Source organism: Dasypus novemcinctus, chromosome 13 (assembly GCF_030445035.2).
Source record: "Dasypus novemcinctus isolate mDasNov1 chromosome 13, mDasNov1.1.hap2, whole genome shotgun sequence".
NCBI lineage: Eukaryota > Metazoa > Chordata > Mammalia > Cingulata > Dasypodidae > Dasypus > Dasypus novemcinctus.
The window spans coordinates 43,422,058-43,440,649 of record NC_080685.1 but is presented as its reverse complement, the minus strand read 5'-3'; the positions used below and the strand labels follow the sequence as shown (position 1 = coordinate 43,440,649).

At 36.0% G+C, this 18,592-nt stretch overlaps 1 protein-coding gene and 1 pseudogene across 1 annotated transcript in view; one reads left to right on the top strand and one right to left on the bottom strand.

Annotated features, from left to right (window-relative positions):
* The window catches only part of TMCO1 (transmembrane and coiled-coil domains 1), a 70,374-nt gene that overhangs the window by 25,655 nt on the left and 26,127 nt on the right, over positions 1-18,592 (top strand). The window lies entirely within an intron of this gene.
* On the bottom strand, positions 7,584-8,105 carry LOC101424127 (rRNA N(6)-adenosine-methyltransferase METTL5 pseudogene; annotated as a pseudogene).

Sequence of the window (18,592 nt, the reverse complement as noted above, 5' to 3'; positions counted from 1 at the left end):
TATTTCTTCTTTGCAGAAGTGTCTGTTCAAATCTTTTTCCCATTTTTTAAATGGGTTGTTTGTCTTTTTAAGTTATAGGAGTTCTTTATAAAAGCAGGATATAAATCTCCTATCAGATAAATGGTTACCAAATATTTTCTCCCATTGTGTAGGCTCTGCTTTCACTTTCATAACAAACTCCTTTGAGGTGTAAAAGGCTTTAATTTTGAGGAAGTCCCATTTATCTCTTTGTTCTTTTGCTGCTCATGCTTTGGGTGTGAAGTTCCTGAAGCCATTTCCTATTACAAGGTCCTGTAGATGCTTCCCTACAATGTTTTCCAAGGTCATTATGGTCTTGGCTCTTACATTTAGGTCTTTGATCCATCTTCCGTTGGTATTTGTATAAGGTGTGAGATGGTAATCCTCTTTCCCTCTTTTGCATATGAATATTCAGTTCTCTAGACACCATTTGTTGAAGAGGCCATTCTCTCCCAGTTGAGTGGGCTTGGCGGCCTTGTAGAATATCAGATGACTGTATATATGAGGATCTATATCAGAACTCCAAATTCAGTTCCATTGGTCAGTGTGTCTATCCTTGTGCCAATACCAAGCCATTTTCACTACTGTAGCTTTGTAGTATATTTTGAAGTCCGGTAGTGTGATTCCTCCAGTTTCATTTTTCTTTTTCAATATGTCTTTGCCTATTTGGGGTCTCTTTCCTTTCCAAATAAATTTCATAGTTAGTTTTTCTAGTTCATTATAAAATGCTATGTTGATTTTTATTGGGATTGCATTGAATCTGTAGATCAGTTTTGGTAGGATAAACATCTTAATAATATTTAGTATTCCTGTCCATGAACAGGGAATATTCTTCCATTTGCTTAGGTCTTCTTTGATTTCCTTTAACAGTTTTGTGTAGTTTTCTGTGTATAAGTCTTTTACATCTTTGGTTATATTTATTCCTATGTATTTGATTTTTTTATTTACTATTATAAATGGTGTTTGTTTCTTGATTTCCTCCTCAGTGTGCTCATCATCAGTGTTCAGAAATGCTACTGCTTTTTGTGCTTTGATCTTATACTCTGCAACTTTACTGAACTTATTTATAAGTTTTAGAAGCTCTGTTGTAGACTTCTCAGGGCTTTCTCTGTATAGGATCTTGTCATCTGCAAATAGTGTAATTTTGACTTCTTCCTTTCCTATTTGGATTCCTTTTGTATCTGGGTCTTGCCTCAGTGATCCAGAAAGTACTTCTAACACAATGTTAAATAGAAGGGGTGATAGTGGGCATCCTTGTCTTGTTCCTGATCTTAGGGAAAGATTTTAGGATTTCACCATTGTAAATTATGTTAGCTGTGGGTTTTTCATATATACCCTATATTATGTTTGAAAAGTTTCCTTCTATTCCTACCTTTTGCAGTGTTTTTATCAAGAAAGGGTGCTGTATTTTGTCACATGCTTTTTCTGCATCTATAGATATGATCATGTGATTTTTTTCCCTTCAATATGTTTATGTGGTATATTACATTAATTGATTTTTCTTATGTTGAACCATACTTGCATACCAGGAATGAAGCCCACTTGGTCGTGGTGTATAATTTGTTTACTGTGTTGTTGAATACGATTAGCTAGTATTTTGTTGCGAACTTTCGCATCCAGGTTCATTAGAGAGATTGGTCTGTAATTTTCCTTTCTCGTGGTGTCTTTGTTTGACTTTGGTATTAGCGGAATGTTGGCATCATAAAATGATTTAGGCAATGTTCCTTCTATTTTAGTTTTTTGGAAGAGTTTAAGCAAAATTGGTGTTATTTCTTCCCGGAATGTTTGGTAGAATTCATCTGCCCCAGGGCTTTTCTTAGTTGGGAGGTTTTTAATGACTGATTCTGTCTCTTTACTTGTCATTGGTTTATTGAGATCATCAGTTTCTTCTTTTGTCAATGTAGGCTGCTTATGTGTTTCTAGGAATTTGTCCATTTCCTCTAAATTGTCTTTCTTTTTAGAATACAGTTTTTCAAAGTATTCTCTTATGATAGTCTTATTTCAGTGGGGTCAGTGGTGATATCACCCTTCTCATTTCTTATTTTGTGTATTTGTATCTTTCTTTTTTTCTTTGTTAGTCTAACTACAGGTTTGTCAATTTTATTGATCTTGTCAAAGTACCAGCTCTTTGTTTTGTTTATTTTTTCAAGTGCTTTCTTATTTTCTATTGCATTTAGTTCTGCTCTGATCTTTGTTATTTCTGTCTTTGGGGTTAGTTGTTTTTTTTTTACTAATTCCTCCAATTGTGCATTTAGTTCTTCAATTTTAGCTCTTCTTTTTTAATGTATGGATTTATGGCTGTGAATTTCCCTCTCATACAGCTTTTGCTGCATCCCGTAAGTTTTGATATGTTGTGTTATCATTATCATTCGTTTCAAGGTAGTTATTGATTTCTGTTTAGATTACCTCTTTAACGCACTGTTTTTCTAAGAGTGTGTAGTTTAACTTCCATATCTTGTTGCCAAATCCGGGTCTCTGGCTCTTGGAGATTTCCAGCTTCACTCCACTGTGGTCAGAGAAATTATTTTATATGATTTCGATCTTTCTGAATTCATTGAGACTTTCTTTGTGGCCTAGCATGTGGTCTCTCTAGGAGAATGATTCATGTGCACTTGAGAAAAATGTATATCCTGCTGTATTTGGGTGTAATGTTCTGTATATGTCTATTAGATCCAGATCCTCTAATATATTGTTCAAAGTCTTTGTTTCTTTATTGATTCTCTTTTGAGATGTTCTGTTCAATGGTGATAGAAGTGTATTAAAGTCCCCCGCTGTAATTGTAGAGGCATCTATTCCTTCACTTAGTTTCTCCAGTGTTTGCCTCATATATTTGGAGGTGCCCTTGTTGGAGGCATAAATGTTTATGATTGTTCTTTCTTCTTGAAAGATTATCCCTTTCACTAATATGTAGTGTCCATCTTTGTCTCTCACAACTGTTTTGCATTTTAAGTCTATTTTGTCTGATATTAATATAGCTATACCTGCCCTTTTTTGTTATTGTTTGCCTGTAAGATTATTTTCCAGCCATTCACTTTCAATCTCCTTGAATCCCTGTGTCTAAGATGTGTTTCTTGTAGGCAACATGTAGATAGGTCTTATTTCCTTATCCAATCTTCCAATCTGTGTCTCTTAATAGGTGAGTTTAATCCATTGACATTTAGTGTTATTACTTTCAAGGAATTACTTATATTAGCCATATTTTCTTTGGATTTGTGTTTGTCTTATGGTGTTTGATTTTGTTGTTCTTACTCTCTCCTCCAACTCTGTCTCTCCTGTTTATTTCTTTCCTCCTGCAGAACTCCCTTTAGTATTTCTTGAAGGGGGCAGGTTTCTTGTTGGCACACTCTCTTAGTTTCTGTTTATCTGTGAATATTTTGAACGCTCCATTTTTTAATGCTAGCTTTGCTGGATAGAGTATTCTTGGTTGGGTTTTCTTTTCTTTTAGTACCTTGACTATATCATACCACTGCCTTCTTGCCTTCATGGTTTCAAATGAGAGATCAGCACTTAATCTTATGGAGCCTCCCTTGTATGTGATGGTTCTGTTTTCTCTTGCTGCTTTTAGTATTTTCTCTTTGTCTTGTGCATTGGATAATTTGACAAGTATATGTCTTGGGGTAGACCTGTTGGGATTTATGCTGTTTGGGGTACATTGTGCTTCCTGGACATGTACATGCATCTCCCTCAATAGATTTGGGAAGTTTTCATCCATTATTTCCTCCAACACCCCTGCTGTCCCCTTTCTCTTCTCTTCTTCTGGGATGCCTATAATGCATATGGTTGTGCGTTTTGCATTGTCATTCAGGTCCCTAAGTCCCTGCTGGATTTTTTCTGTCTTTTTATCGATTAATTCTACTGTTTGATTTCAGATGTACTGTCTTCCACATCACTTATTCTTTCCTCTGCCGCTTCAAATCTGCTATTATTTGCTGAGAGTGTATTTTTGATTTCTTGGATTGTGCTATTGATCCCTATCATCTCTGTGATCTTTTTGTGCGTGATCACATTTTCTTCTGTATGCTCTCCAAGTGTTTTCTTAATATGCTTAATCTCTTCCTTCACTTCATTGAATTGATCCATGATACATGTTTTGAGAGCTTTAATTACTTGTTCGATATTCCACTTCTCTTCCTGGTTTTTAGTTTGTTCATTGTATTGGGCCATGTTTTCCTGATTATTGGTATGGTCTGTAGTTTTTTGTTGCTGTCTAGTCATCATTTTATCTTGTTGTGTTTATTCTGTTGATTATCTTCTCTGTCTAATCTTGGGGTTTAATTAGTTGCTGTTTTTGTGTGCATGTTAAGTCTTCTGTTTGTCACTTTTTTCTTTTTATTCTATTTCCTTGTTGTTGGCTAAGTTCCCTTGAAGGAAAATATTAGATCTTGAGCAAACATCAATTCTGCCGCAGTCTCACCAGATCGATGTCCAGACACCTCCCGCCCTGCAGGTTCCCAAAACAGCCTGCTCTGGCAGGACTCTGTCACCACACTGCTGGTCCTTTGTAAGAGAGATGATGACAGTGTGCTTACTCAGATGCTATCTTGCCCTGCCTCCTTCTTCTCTTCTTTTCCCTCTCTTCTTCCTTTTCTTCCTTTCCCCCTTCCTTTCTATCTTTCTCTCCCTCTCTGTGTCCCCCGTGTCTATCCTTCCCTCCCCACTTCTTAAGTGCCCACTATGTGCCAGGCACTGTGCTAGTTATCAGTATATAACAAATAAGATATGGCCTCTGCCTTCAATAGTATCAAAATTTTGTAGGAAGAAAAAGACATAAACAAGTGAATACATTGATGGGTATAATTTAAAAGTATATATGAAATACAATAGGGCCGAACAGGAGGGAGTGGTCATTTTAACTTAAGTGAGGAACTAGAGAAGATATTAAAAAGTGCTTTCTAGAGGAGGTAATCTGGGTATCCAAAATGGTTTCCGTGTAAAATTTCCACTTTATTATTAGCTTCACAGGACTTTAGAGCTGGAAGGGACCTTTGGAAGGTTAAATAACTTGTTCAGTGTATATAAAAGTCCCATGATTTTTATGTTATAATTCTAAACCTAGTACTCTTTTTCACTTTGCCATAGTTTCTCTGATTTTTTTTTTGAAGATTTATTTTTTTCTTAATTTATTTCTTTCCCTTTCCCTGCCCTCCCCTGCCCCAGTTGTCTACTCTCTGTGTCCATTCACTGTGTGTTCTTCTGTGTCTGCTTGTATTCTTGTCAGTGGCACCAGCAATCTGTGTCGTTTTGTTGTGTCATCTTGCTGTGTCAGCTCTCTGTGTGTGTGGCACCACCCTGGGCAGGATGTACTCTTTTTTTCACACTGGGCAGCTCTCCTTATGGGGCATACTCGTTGTGCGTGGGGCTCCCCTACGTGGGGGATACCCCTACATGGCACGGCACTCCTTACGTGCATCAGCACTGCTTGTGGGCCCCTCATCACATGGGTCAGGAGGCCCTGGGTTTGAACCTTGGACCTCCCATGTAGTAGATGGACTCTTATCCATTGAGCCAAATCCGATTCCCCTGTGATTTCTTGTATACATATCACCATAAGTTACCAGGCAAATCAAACACCAAAAGGTTTTATAGTTAAATGGTCAGCTTCATTGGTATACCTCAGACTACTCAAATACTGTTCTTAAACGTGTCACATTCTGGACAGTATAGAGCTGACTGAGTACTCATCTTTTCTTTTTCTATTTATTACTTATTTTTCTTATATTGCTGTTTTTTATATATTTTAAAAATTATTTACAGTAAACACATTTTTATTCATTTTAATTAGATTTTAAGCTGTTTTTGGAGGTTTTAAGAAAGAAAACTGAGTTTTCTTGTACTTCATTGTCCACTGACATTTTTTTTAGTTTTTCATTTTAATATATATATATATATATTTATAGAGAAACTGTGACCTTAAAAAACAGTCATACACAATTTGCAGAATTCCTGTACAACACCCCTCCGTAACTACATTAAATTGTTGTGAAATATTTATATTATGAAAGAACATCATCAGACTTTTATTACTAACTATGGTCTATAGTGTATATATATTTTTTCCAGAACTTGCTATTATTGACACAGTACCTTCTTTGACATTGATGCAAAAATTTTGCAGTACTGTTTTAACTATAGTCCATTAAGGTCCATTAATTGTATTTTTCCTGTGCATCTCTATATTCTTAGCACCTTATAATAGTGATGTATATTTGCTCTAGTTCATAGAAGAACATTCTTGTATTTTTTAACCACAGTCCTCATCTACCTCTGGATTCATTGTGTTATTCAGTCCCTACATTATTCTCTAGCTTTCTTTCAATTGACATTTACATCCCTAGACTACCCCTTTCATTATAATCCCATTTATGAACTAGCTATGTTAGTTATACTCATGATCATGTGTTACCATCAGCTCTATCCATTTCCACACTTTTATTTTAAGATTTATTTTTACTTATTTCTCTCCCCTTCCCCCGCAGCCCCAGTTGTCTGTTCTCTGTGTCCATTCACTGTGTTCTTCTGTGTCTGCTTCTATTCTTGTCAGCGGCACTGGGAATCTCTGTCTCTTTTTGTTGCGTCATCTTGCTGCGTCAGCTCTGTGTGTGTGTGACCACTCATGGGCAGGCAGAACTTTCTTTCATGCTGGGCGACTCTTCTTATGGGATGCACTCCTTGCGCATGGGGCTCCCCTGCGTGGCATGGCACTCCTTGCATGCATCCGCACTGCGCGTGGGCCAGTTCCACAGTAGTCAGGGAGGCCCTGCGTTTGAACCATGGTCCTCACACGTGGTAGGCAGATGCTCTATCCATTGAGCCAAGTCTGCTTCCCTGCACACTTTTAAGTCAAGCTAATTAAAAAATTCTACATACATGGAAATGGATGTGGCTCATCCAATTGGGCTCCCATTTACCATATAGCAGGTCCAGGGTTTGATGCCCAAGGCTTCCTGGTGAAGGCAAGCTGGCCCACATGGCTAGCTGACTTACGCAGAATGCCAGCCCATGCAGGAATGCCACCCTGCACAGGAGTGCCGCCCTGTGTGGGAATGCTGCCTAGCACGGGAAAGCCAACCTATGCAGGAGTGCCAGCCGACACAGAGAGCTGGTGCAACAAGATGACAAAACAGGAGACTCAGAGGAGAAAAATAAGAAGACGTAGCAGAACAGGGAGTTGAGGTGGCACAAGAGAATAATCGCCTCTCTCCCACTCAAGAAGGTCTCAGGATCAGTTCCTAGAGCCTCCTAATGAGAATACAAGCAGACATAGAAGAACACATAGCAAATGGGCACAGAGAGCAGGCAACGGGCATAGAGGGGTGGCAGGGAGATAAATAAATAAATCTTTAAAATAAAAAATTCTACATACATTAAGCATCAGTACCCCTTCTCAGCCCTTATACTAATCCACTGACCTTTTTTAAAAATGAAATTTGTATGATATTGGTAGGTCATTCATATCACAGCTCTACAATAATGTGTATCTCGATTTTCTATTCTGCAGCTTTCTTTTGTTAACTTTTTTGTTTCTTTGGGTTTTGTTGGAGGTCCTGGGAATTGAACCCAGAACCTCATACTGCTCCCCCAGCTTTCTTTTGAACACGTTCCCTAGTTGAGGATTTGTGTAAAGAATATACTGCTGTTCTTGCTATTTCCAAAGCAGACTTCAGAAAAACAATGTCTGTTCTTTTATTATTTTTGGTCCCAAAGGGACAATTCATAATTACTGTACCAAATGATTTAGACATCTTGTTAGATAATGAGCACATAACATGTGGGACCGTGTCAACATTTGGTAACACAGACTCTTTCACATTTGTATTAAATATTTCGAATGCACCTTCACCTGTGTGAAATCCAAAACTCTTTCCTCCTCCTAACATCACAGTTTCGATGCAAGAACTCTACAACCATATCCTAGATATGTAACCACTTTATTTTCAGTGTCATTGTATGCGTCATTTAATTGTATAGAACATACGTGCTGCAGTGTGTGGTCTGGTGGGATACTGTTCTAGGAATAATTTGGATTTTTTAAAATCCACCCACTGTTGCAGGTGATTCCCTAGTTCTTTAAACTTTAGTATCTTCATTATCTAAATAAAATGTAAAGGCTTGCAGGTTTTAACAGTACTGGATCTCAGGAGGTAGTTGGCACCTCTCCCAGGGCCGGAAGCACCCTTGTTTAATTATGGTTTTATAGGTTTGTGTTTATGTTTGTATTTGTGTGAGTGTGGGCATATGTGTGTGAGTGTACATATGTATGTAGCTATTCTTAATTGGTTTTGACTTTACTATGTGATTACTGCAACAGATTTTAGTCCCAATTTGCTTGTAGTATAGTAGCAGATTTTATTCTTAGTCTTAGTAATAGATGAGTGCTAATGAAATAACCTGGGTAAGAAATAACTATGGCAGTTTCTACCAGTAGTAATTTTGCTTTATATTCATTTGCTTCTATTTCTTAGTATTGTTTGTGAACATATTATAGTAAATGGTCTTATCTTCTCTGACAGATACACTCCCACACACATACACACACACACACATTAAGTCTGAAATACTGCTCTATGGAAAGGGCATCTGTTTTAAAATACATGTTTTTACCCCAGAGCATATTTTGTTCCCTAGGTATATATACCTTTACTACATTTTTCTCCTGTAATTATTATTAAATTATTATTAAAATAAAACATTTATTTGGGAAAATTCCAATAATATATAAAATAGCCAAAATCACTCTCCCTGCTCCCAAACTTAATGCATATCCATCAAGATTTGTACTTTATGTAAATGTGAAACATTTGTATTTATACATTTTTATGTGCAAGAATGGTTGTTCTGTAAGCTTTAGTTACCTAATTGTAATAATGTTTTAGTACAAAATATATAACTCTAAGAATTCTTTTTTAATGTATTCCATAAAATGGATGTACTTTAGTTTATATAATTAATCCTATGTTAATCTTTGTATAGAATATTTTCAGGTAGTACATACACCAGTATATACTTTTAAGGACAGTATACAATGTCCTCTAGAAGTAGTGTTTAGGTAAAATATTGATACAGATTGCTCTCTAGAAAGGTTTCATTAATTTATGTATTTAGATTTTTATCATAAGTGCTTAAGAAGGAAGTCTTTCTTCATATTGGGGAATTATTATGTCCCAGTAATGTATCTATTTAATATTTGCCAATCCAATACTTGAAAAATATTTCATTTAAAATTGTTAAATTGGAATTTTTATTATTACTTATGAGGTCTAAAATCTTTTCATATACTTACTATGTTTTCCATTTCTAAATTTTTAATCTGCGTTCTTTTCTCACTTATTTATCTATTTTTGGTGTTTGCTTTTTATTTTACTTATTTATAAGAACTCTTTATACATTGAGGATATTAACCCCTTTTTTGGTGATACATGGAAAATATTAATTTTATGTTAATCTGTTATTTTCTGTAACATAAGCAACAACTCTCTCATTAAAGCTATAGAAAAAATGTTTTATAGTTAAGTCTGTTTCATCTGTAATTTATTTAGTTTTTGGTTTCCAACTTTACTGAGTTCTTAACCATTGTAAATACCAGGTAGTAAATAATCATCTTTTCTCTGATGACTTGAAGTGACTTGTTCATCATATGTTAATAGCTTCTGTATTAGTCATCCAAAGGAGTGCTGATGCAAAATACCAGAAATCTGTTGGCTTTTATAAAGGGTATTTATTTGGGGTAGAAGCTTACAGTCACAAGGCCATAAAGAGTAAGTTACTTCCCTTACTAAAGTCTGTTGCCACATGTTAGAGCAAGATGACTGCCGGTCTCTACGAGGGTTCAACCTTCCTCTTCCTTCTAAAGTTCTGTGGTCCCAGCTTCTTCCAGTCTCAGCTATAGGCTAGCATAAGGCTCATCCTTCTCCCCAGGGCTGGCTTTTTCAGCTGCTCAGGGCTCTGGTTTCTTCAGCTGCAAACTGTCTCCATGGGGCACCAGCATCCAAAACTAAACTCTCTGTGTTCTCCTTCCATGTGTATTTACTTCCCTGTCTTTGATTGAGCATTTGTTTATGTAGCCCACAATGCAGGGGTGTGAGGGGGTAGGGACTCAAACTGAGTCGTCTTAGTGATGTGAAATAAAAGCCCTAATCTTGATTTAATATTTAATATTTAATAAAGTAAAAGTAAAACCTCTGAATCTAATAAAATCTAATATGCCTAGAGGAACAGACCAGTTTACAAACACTATCCAATATTTATTTTTGGAATTCAGAAATAATACTAAACTGCCACATCTTCCTAAAATCTATGCACTGGGTCTTAATCAGGAATGTGCATCAGAATCACATATGGAGTTTTTAAAAATACTTTTCTTAAATAAAGGGCATCCAAATTACTATAGGATTATCCCTATTCACAGATTATATGATCCTACAGATAGGAAATCCTGAAGATCGCAAGAAAGCTATGACAGCTAATAAATGAATTCAGCAAAAATGGTGGGGTACATGATGAACATGCAAAATCAATGGTGTTTCTGTACCTTAGCAATGAACAATCCAGAAAGGAAATCAAGTAAACAATTCCATTTATAATAGTAATTAAAAAACAAAAAAAAGGAATAAATCTAACCAAGGATATAAATAACTTGTTTGTGGAAAATTATACTTACTGAAAAAAATTTTAAAAGACCTAAATAAGTGGAAAGATATTCTGTTCTCAAGGATCAGAAGACTTACAATCATTAAGATGTCAATAGGGGGATGGGGAGTGGGGTATATGGGAACCTCTTATGTTTTTTAATGTAACGTTTTGTGTGATCTATTTATCTTTTTAAAAAAAAGTGTAGAAAAAAGATGTCAATTCTACCCAAAGCAATTGACAAATTCATTGCAATCACAATAAAAATTCTGACATTTAGCCAGACCATTTGAAGAAGAACAAAGTTGGAGAATTTACTTAACAATTTCAAAACTTATTGTAAATAAACAGCATGGTACTGGCACAAGGACAGACATATACACCAATGGAATAGAATTGAGAGTTCAGAAATGAACCCATACATCTCTAGTCGGTTATTTTTGGCGAAAGCGTCAAGTCCACTCAATGAGGAAAAAGTAGTCCTTCAGCAAATAGTGCTGAGAAAATTAGATATCCATATGCACACCATATACAAAAATTAACTCAAAATGGATCATTGTGTATTTATGTTGCCAGAAAGAAATGTTAAAAAACCATAAAAATATACAACACAAACAGTGAAGCCTAATGTAAACTATGAACTATAGTTAACAGTATAATATAATTACAATATTATTGCTTCATCAATTGTAACAGATATCACACCAATGCAAAATGTTAATAATAAGGAAAGCTGAGGGTGGGGAGGAGGTGTGTATATGGGAAATTTGTGTGTTCTGCATGATTTTTCTGTAAATGTACAACTCTAAAAAAATGAATCAACGATCTAAATATAAAAGCAAAAACTATAAAAAATATTAGAAGAAAACATAGGGAAATATTTTCAGTAACTTGTATTAGGCAGTGGATTCTTAGTCTTTACACCAAAAGCATGAGCAACATAAAAAAAATGAATGAATTGGCTTTCATCAACATTTAAAACTTTTGTTTAATTTAGTGGTTCCTCAAACAGTTAAGCATAGACCTAGGCCACTTGTAGATATATACCCAAAAGAATTGACAGCAGGGATTCAGATATTTGTATACCATTGTTCATAGCAGCATTACTCACAATAGCCAAAAGGTGGTAGCAATCCAAGTGTCCAGCAGCAGATGCATGGAAAAACGTGGTATAAACATACAATGGAATATTACTCAGCCTTAAAAAGGAATGTAACCCTGACACATTTTACAGCATGGATGACCCTGGAAGACATCATGTTGAATGAAATAAGCTAGACACTAAGGGTCAGATATTGTATGATTCCACTTATATAAAATAGCTAGACTATGCAAAATCAGTGAGACAAAAAGTAGAGTACAGGTTACCAAGGGTGGTGGGGAGGAGGAATGGTAAGTTAATAGCATAATGAGTATAGGGTTTCTATTTGGGGTGATGGAGAAGTTCTGGTAATGGATTGTGCTGAGTGTGTGCAACATTATGAATTCTTGAGAGGGATTGAGATAGGGAAGTTTATATTGTCTGTTTCCAATTAAAAAAAAAAGACTAAAGAGACCATGACAGTTAAATGCTGTACATGATCCTGGACTGAATCTAATGATAGTGGAAAAAGGCTAAAAAAAATGTTAATTGGGATATATGTATATATATAATTGAGATAGGCTATGTTTTATAGTCAATGTTGTATTTCTTGAACTAGATAACTGTACTTAAGGTGGTTACATAAGGGAATATCTTTATTCTTAGGAAATGTGCATGGAAGTGTTATTTGTTCAAGTAGCAAAATGTGTACATCCTAACCTCAAATGTTCTGAAAACACATAAAAATAGACAGACACATTAGCTAGGAAGGGAGGGAGGGCAAATGTTAAAAGTAGTTGGATCTTTGTATTTGGGTAGGGGGTATGTTGGAATTCTCTGTATGGGTTTTGTATTATCATTTCAACTTTCCAGTAAGATTGAATTAATTTCAAAATAAAATGCTAAGAAAAATAATTTTCTTCTATTTGTAATACATGAAAGCGTTAAAAAAATTTAGACAATACATTTATATAAAATTAAAGGTCAAAGTGACCTTTTGCTTTTATCCAGACTACACCCCTCCCTTTATAAAATAAATGAATGCTAACTGATGTTGTGTCCTTAGAGGTTTTGTTTCTTATATAAATGATATCATATTCTGCATATTTGCTCTTTTTCCCAAGGTAAACATGAATTTTACTGCATTTTTAAAATACCGCAAATAGGTCTGGTATTTTGTTGTTTCCACTGCTGAACAACTTTTAGATCTTACTCATCAGCCCTTGAACTGTTCCTTTTTCAGAGACATAGATACTAACCAAAATTTTTCTTATATCCTTGTTTTTAACTGTTGTGACTTATTGAATCAAAGCAGCTCAATTTGATACAAATTCAATATCATTTCCTTCAAGAATTAACTCATCTTTCAGGGCTTAAGATAATGAACAAGGCCTGCATCCAAACCCTGCAAATGTATTTCTCACCCAGGAAATTTTGGATTTCAACCCCTTTTCAGAGACTCATTCTCCTTAATAACGACACTTGATGGGAAAGTGAGCATACACAGACCTCATCTTGTAATGGAAAACTATTATAACACCCTTGATCGTGTTGTGTACATGACTACAGATAGGGCAATTTATAGCCAGTTCCTTTCTATTTCCTCACCACTTATCAACCGCAAGCCTCTTTTCCTTCCCAAGTAGAGTGAGTTCTACATTGATGTGATTGCCATCTCTCCACAGGGTTCCTCTGGGGCCCTTCACAGTAACTGTGCGTCCCTTCAGTATGATGTTGACATTTTTCTGGAATGACAACAATCTGGTTGCGGAGAGTGGTCTTCATTCTCAGAGTAGATGTGCCCTGCATCTTTGGTTTGTATTTGACTTCATGTTTTGGCAGTCTTAATATTAGTACTTACAACTCTACTCCATTCTTTTTCTCTGGTATGTGGTATCCCATGGCACAGTTTACCATATATTATTTAACCGTTACCCTGTTGATGAATACGTAGGTTGGTTTCAATTTTTACTGTTATGGAACTTCAGAAAAATAGGCCCAGAACCCATCCTTAGAGATTGTGATTTAAGACTAAGTTCGGGTCTGTGTGTCTGAATTTTTTCTATAACTTTTTGTTTTGAAACACTTTCAAATTTACAAGACTATTATAAAAATAATACAAACCACATAAAGAGAACTTCAGCATACCCCTATCCCTTCAGATATCTAGATCTACAAGTATTTTTTTTTAAGATTTATTTTTTATTTATTTCTCTCCCCTTCCCCCTCACCCCCCCCAGTTGTCTGCTCTCTGTGTCCATTCACTGTGTGTTTTTCTGTGACCGCTTCTATCCTTATCAGTGGCACCGGGAATCTGTGTTTCTTTTTGTTGCGTCATCTTGTGTCAGCTCTCCGTGTGTGCGATGCCATTCTTGAGCAGGCTGCACTTTCTTTTGCGCTGGGTGACTCTCCTTATGGGGTGCACTCCTTGTGCGTGGGGCTCCCCTACACGGGGGACACCCCTGCATGGCAGGGCACTCATTGCGCACATTAGCACTGCACATGGGCCAACTCCACACGGGTCAAGGAGGCCTGGGGTTTGAACCGTGGTCCTCCCATGTGGTAGGCGGACGGACACCCTATCCATTGGGCCAAGTCCCCTTCCCTGCAAGTATTTTTATTAAATCACTTTTATTGATACATATTAATAAAGCATACAGTTCATACAAAATATATAATCAGTGGTATTTGGTATAATCACATAGTTGTGACTTCATCACTTCAGTCATTATTAGAGCATTTTCATTATTTCAACAAAATAATAATAAACAAAAAACTGAGAAACAAGAAAATTCATCACCTCTCAATCTGTGTTTTCCCTGTTGTATATTTCTGGCTATTCTTGCACAATTATTTATTAAGCAGTTTTATTGAGATACATATGATCATGTATATTCAATAGCTTTTAGTATAATCACAATGTTCTGTATTCATCATCACAAAAAATTTTCAAACAATTTCATTAAGAAGAAAAATTTCATATCCCTTAGCATGTCTTCCCTAGCGCTACATAACCACTAATCAGATTTTATCTTTATAAATTGATTTATAGTTACATTTTATGTAAATGGAATCATACAATATGTTACACAATGTGTTTAGTTCACAGTAGCATAATCATATAGGATTTGTCCTTTTGTGTTTGGCCTGCTTCACTCAACATAATGTCCTCCAGGTTCATCCATGTTGTCATATGCTTTATGACTTCGTTTCTTCTTACAGCTGCATAATATTCTATTATGTGAATATGTCACAGTTTATTTATCCATTCATCAGTTGATAGACACCTGGGTTGTTTCCAGCTTTTGGCACTGGTGAATAACACCACTCTGAGCATCGATGTGCAGATGTCTATTCGTGTCACTGCTCTCAGTTCTTCTGAGTATATCTTGGTTCTTACAGGGTCGTGTGGCAAATCTATATTCAGCTTCTTTCGGAACTGCCAGTCAGTCCTCCATAGTGCCTGACCATTCTGCATTCCCACCAGCAGTGAATAAGTGTTCCTATCTCTCTACATCCTCTCCAACACTTGTAGTTCTCTGTCTTTTTAATAGTGACCATTCAGATAGGTATGAAATGATACCTCATTGTAGTTTGGATTTGCATTTCCCTAATCATGAGTGATGTTCTACATTTCTTCATGTGTTTTTTTGCAATTTTTATTTCTTCTTTGGACAAATGTTTATTTGTCTTGCCCATTTTTTTATTGGATTGTCTTCCTGTTGTTGAATTGTAACATCTCTTTATGTATCATGGATATTAAACCCTTATCAGATAATGGGATTTCCAAATATTTTCTCCCATTGACTGGGCTGCCTTTTCACCCTTTTGATAAAGTCCTTTGAGGTACAAAAGTGTGTGATTTTGAGGAGGTCCTATTTATTTTTTCTTTGGTTGCACATGCTTTGGGTGTAAGGTCCAAGAAACCGCCACCTACCACAAGGTCTTTAGGATGTTTCCCTACATTTTCTTAAGTAGTTTTTATTGTCCTGGCTTTTGTATTTAGATCTTTGATCCATTTTGAGTTGATTCTTGTATAGGGAGTGAAATAGGGATTCACTTTCATTCTTTTGATTATAGATATCCAGTTCTCTCCCAGCACCATTTGTTGAACAGACTGTTTTGTCCCATTAACATGGACTTAATATGTTTGTCAAAAACCAGTTGGTGCTTTTCATGCTGATAGTGCTTACGCTGACATGATGAATGTTCCTAAAACCCATCAGACTTTTTGTAAGAAGTGTGGCAACTCACAAAGTGATACAGTACAAGAAGGGCAAGGATTCTCTATATACCCAGGGAAAGCATTTTTATGGCAGGAAGCAGAGTGACAAGGTAGGCAAACTAAGCCAGTTTTCTGGAAGAGCGCTAAAACTACAAAGATTTTGCTGAGGCTTGAATGTATTGAGCCAAACTGCAGATCTAAGAGGATGTTGCCTGTTTAGAGATGCAAACACTTTGAACTAGGAGACAAGAAGAGAAAGGGCCTAGTGATCAGTTCTAAGCTTTGTCTTTTGTTATGACAATAAAATCTTGAGGTTATGGTAAAACAACAACAACAACAAAAACCCAGTTCACTGTAGAGGTGAGGGTTTATTTCTGGACTCTCAATTCTGTTCCACTGATCGATATGTCTGTCTTTATGCTAGTACCATGCTGTTTTGACCACTGTAGCTTTGAAACATGTTTCAAGATCAGGGAGTGATCTTGTCACTTCTTTTTTAGAACGCTTTTGGCTATTCAGGTGCACTTTCCCTTCCAAATTTGCTAATTGCCTTAACTATTTCTGTAAAGTAGGCTGCTGGAATTTTGATGGGTATTGCATTGAATCTATGAATCAGTTTGGATAGGATTTACATCTTCACAATATTTAATCTTCCAATCTATGAACATGGAATGTCTATTTCTTCAGATCTTCATTTCTTTTTTTTTGTCTTTATTTTTTAAATGTTACATTAAAAAAATATGAGGTCCCCATATACCACCCACCCCCCTCACCCCACTCCTCCCCCCATAACAATAACCTTTTAGCATTGTTTTGTAGTTTTCTGCATATAGGTTCTAAACTTCTTTGGTAATTTGATTCCTAGATATTTGAGTATTTTGTTGCTATTGGAAATGGAAATTTTCCCCTGATTTCCTCCTCAGATTGTTCAGTACTGATGTACAAAAACATTGCTGATGTTTGGGTGTCAGTTCCACCAATTATAACATGTTGCCACATTTCCCATATCATTGTATCCTTCTATCTATATCTGTTTAACCATATAAATTTATACATCATGCTCCTTGAACATGAATAAGGATATTCATTTATTGATCACCTTAAATGGAGTTATCAAGTTCAAGAAATTTAACATTGTTATAAAGTTCATAGGTTACATTCCAAAATTTTCATATATCCCATAATGTCCCTTGGAGCCTTTCCTCTTCCTTTGTTAGATCCTGTTTCAGTTTCCTTGCTGCCAAAGCAAGCACTATGCAGTGGATTAGCTTAAACAATGGGAATTTATTAGCTCATGGTTTTGAGGATAGGAGAAGTCCAAACTCAAGGTGTCATGAAGGCAGTGCTTTCTCCATAAGACTGTACCATTCTGGGACTGACTGTTGGCAATTCTTGGTCCTTGGCTTTTCTGTCACATGGCACTGTACATGGTGATCCCTCCTGACTTCTATCTCTTCTGGGTTCCTGTGACTTTCAGTTTTTCTTTGTTCCCTCTGTAGCTTTTTCTCCCTGTGTCTGAATTTCATTCTCCTTATAAAGAACTCCAATAATAGGATTAAGACCCCATCCTCATTTAGTTGGGCTAAACCTAATCGAAGTAATCTCATCATAAGGTCCTATTTAAAAGAGTTCCTACCACCAGGAAGAGATTATGTTTAAGAAGGTGTTTTTCTGTTGTACATAGCACCAGGCCATCACAGATCACATCCGGGATCATGCATTGCAAGTAATTGTCATTGTATGTTTAGTTGCTCATCCTTTTTTTGTTTTTATTGTGGGAATATATGTTCAACATAAACTCCCATCGCAACCACACCCAATCTCACCATTCATTTGTTTTAATTACATTACAGTGTTGCAGTATCCTCACCACCTTCCTTTACCAAACCTCTTCCATCTGGTCAAATAGAAACCCCACTCCCATTAGGCATTAGCTCTCTATTCCCCTGCCTGCTGCCCCTGGCAACCTATAAGATGCCTCTATGAGCTTGCAGATTCTCCAGTACTTTCTTTGTAGTTACCATGGGGCTTAAATTTAACATACTAAATCTGTAACGATCCTGTTTGCTTTGATGCCATCTTAACTCCAGTAGTATACACAAACAGTTCCCATATTCCTCGATTCCCTTACCATTATGTATTTCTTGAAACAAGTTATGTGTTTATGCATTGAGGCCAAAACCACTGATTTATTATTATTCTACGCATTTGCCTTTTAGATCTTGTAGAAAGTTAAAAAGTTGAGTTTACAAACCAAAAATAGAATAGTACTGGCATTTATGTTACTGTTCAACTCTGAGTACTGATCTTAGTCCAGACTCCTTAATTTGGCTTTTATGTATTCTATGCTTTGGCCCCAGCCCATTTTTCAAGCTTTTTTCCTTATCACTGCATAACTACTTTGTTTTAACTGTACTATTCAGTATTCCTGATACATTTATTCTTTCACATGAATTTTAGAATCAGTCAAGTGTCAAGTTCCTCTAAATAATCCCTTTGGAGTTTTGATTGAAATTTTGCTAAATTTATACATTAATTTTGAGGTAATATACATCTTATCGTTTTAATTCATACCCTCTAGAATCATGGTATTTCTGCTAAGACTACCTTAATGTACCTCTTTTAGTTTCTTTACAAGTAAG